The 1,221-nt window shown below is 25.3% G+C and overlaps 1 non-coding gene across 1 annotated transcript; it reads right to left on the bottom strand.

Annotated features, from left to right (window-relative positions):
- Chro.rrn006 lies at nucleotides 1-453 on the bottom strand. The gene has a single exon. It is a non-coding gene; the product is annotated as an 18S ribosomal RNA (ribosomal RNA).
- Between the last annotated feature and the right edge of the window lie 768 nt (nucleotides 454-1,221).

Raw genomic sequence — 1,221 nt, 5'->3', positions numbered from 1 at the left:
TTGTCACTACCTCCCTGTATTAGGATTGGGTAATTTGCGCGCCTGCTGCCTTCCTTAGATGTGGTAGCCGTTTCTCAGGCTCCCTCTCCGGAATCGAACCCTAATTCCCCGTTACCCGTCATTGCCACGGTAGGCCAATACCCTACCGTCTAAAGCTGATAGGTCAGAAACTTGAATGATATGTCACATTAATTGTGATCCGTAAAGTTATTATGAGTCACCAATTATATTGGTTCTTTATCTAATAAATACAACCCTTCCATAAAGTCGAGTTTTTTCGCATGTATTAGCTCTAGAATTACCACGGTTATCCATGTAAGTAAAAGATTATCAAGTAAACTATAACTGTTATAATGAGCCATTCGCAGTTTAACCGTATAAAAGTTTATACTTAGACATGCATGGCTTAATCTTTGAGACAAGCATATGACTACTGGCAGGATCAACCAGGTTACTATTATCATTAAATATTAATAATATTTTTTTTTTCTTTTTCTTTTTTACTTTTCATTTTGTTTACTCATGAAGCAAAAAAACAAAACCAAAAAACCAAAAAAAAAAAAAAAAAATATTACCAATATTAAATAACATTATATGTTTATTACTTATAAATAAACAAAAGAATTATTTAAGAAATTATTAATGACTATTAATTTTATATTTACAACATTATATATATATATATATATATGTTATATATATACATATATAGTATATATATACATCATATATATATGTAATGTATAAAATAACAAAAAAAATATATCATAAAAACTTCTTATCCAGTTAATAAAAAAAAAATATATTAATTTAACTAGCAATTTAAGATAGTATTAAAACTACATTGAAAAATATCCCATAACCTTAAACATAAAAATAATAATAATAATAATAACACAATATATACATATATATTATATATTATTATTATTAATTACTCTTTTTTTTTCAACAATGGTTACGAAATATTCCAACATTGTACGCTCCAAAACACCATCATATAATAACATGTATAAAATATATTATTAACTCTTCAATTGACTTCATTTTTACTCATTGAAAATAAATAATGAATCAAAAGAAAATATACCATAACATATTATATTATACAACAATGTAGAGTCATACATTAATACTTATCACATATAATTCTTTGGAAACCATAATAATACAACAACCTCTTATATTTAACATTCGTGTAACTATCAATTCAACACATAC

Source organism: Cryptosporidium hominis (assembly GCF_000006425.1).
Source record: "Cryptosporidium hominis TU502 chromosome 8 CHRO018198, whole genome shotgun sequence".
NCBI lineage: Eukaryota > Apicomplexa > Conoidasida > Eucoccidiorida > Cryptosporidiidae > Cryptosporidium > Cryptosporidium hominis.
The sequence above is the reverse complement of the archived record's forward strand: the minus strand, read 5'-3'. Positions and strand labels throughout refer to the sequence as shown.